The sequence below is a fragment of the Octodon degus genome, unplaced genomic scaffold, assembly GCF_000260255.1.
Source record: "Octodon degus isolate 3935 unplaced genomic scaffold, OctDeg1.0 scaffold00125, whole genome shotgun sequence".
Classification (NCBI taxonomy): Eukaryota; Metazoa; Chordata; class Mammalia; order Rodentia; family Octodontidae; genus Octodon; species Octodon degus.
This window is the reverse complement of record NW_004524701.1, coordinates 7,149,164-7,150,664: the sequence shown is the minus strand read 5'-3', so window position 1 is coordinate 7,150,664 and position 1,501 is coordinate 7,149,164.

Sequence of the window (1,501 nt, the reverse complement as noted above, 5' to 3'; positions counted from 1 at the left end):
GTTGATTCATTGCTTTCAGCTGTGTGATTTCCAATTTTTTCTGTGTTAGTGACCTCTGCACTTGTTACGGGTGGGCTTGGTTTCTGAGGTTGCATTTTGTTCCTTCTCGTCATTTTGTTTAGCAGTATCTTCTGCCCTTTTTTGTAGATCTTTGGTGTAGTTGTAACCTTCACATGTACTGAAGTTCAGGTGGAGCTCTACAGAGTATGGAGTTATCCAGCTGCGTCTGGCTTAGGTCTGGCTGCTGTGCTCAGCTCCCTCCCACTGCGGACCTGGTCTAGGATTGGGTCTGGGGTTCCCGAACTCAGCAGAAATTACTACTTAGCGGGAGGGTTGGGGCAGGCAAGTTGGAGTGGTGGGTGTCGGCCCGAGGGGGCTGGAGAGGATCCGGCCCACGCTGTGCCTGGCCTGGGACTGGTCCCGCTGGCGCAGGGTAGCAGGAAGCTCTCTACACACTCACCGGACCTGGTCTAGGACAGGGTCTGGGGGTTCCAGGAAGTCGGCAGCTATCTTGTACTTTTTGTGTTCTCTTGTTTCCTTTCCTCTTTGCCTCATCCCATTTTCTTTTTTCTTTTGAACAATTTCTTCTTTTTTTCATGCTATCTATTGTACATTTCAGTCCTTCTTTACTCTTTCAGTTTCTCACAGCAGGGAGTTGATGTGATATTTACACATGTGAGTCTGATTTATTTCATTTATGAGAATGGCCTCAAATTGCAACCATTTACCTATAAAATCTCAAGTTTATCCATCTTTATGGCCAAGTAGTACTGCATTGTAAAAAAGACCACATCTTTTTTATCCATTCTTTGGTTGATGGGCATTTGGGTTGTTTCCAAGATTAGCTATTACACGTTGTGCTGGTATAAACATGGTGCACTGTGGTAAGTCTTAAGATATTTAGAAGTTATTTTTTAAAATGTACAATATATAGGTGAATTCATTTTTCTTAAACAGGAAGTCAGTTGTGCTGGCAGAATTATATGGGGCTCTCTCTTTTCTCATGTAAGTAAAATAGCTTTGTCTTGTGTTAAATGTGTACATGTAGAGGAAAATACAATGGATTTTTATTTAGTTCTCCTGATCTTTTCTTCATTTCTGTTGTCACTACTTTGATTTGATTCCAGAAACTATAGATCTACTATGTCATCCTACATTTAGGAATGGGAATTTTTTTTTTTTGGTCAGCATCTGCTTTTTCATAATTCTTTATTCCTATACATTTATTTTTAAAATAAACTAAGATTATGACACAATACAATTGTACAGAATTTTTGAGAACTTCACCTATTATTTTATTATAGTTTTCCTATTTAACTTTGATGTTTGTCTTTTCTTCATATCATCTTTGTAGTCTATGCCATGCCTTTCATATTACATAATTCTGTATAATACATATTTTGTCATAGACAGAAGAGTCTTCACAATTTAATTTTGAGGTTTGTGTTAGGATAAACATAACTATTTTATATACTTAAATACAGTAATTTCATTAAATCTG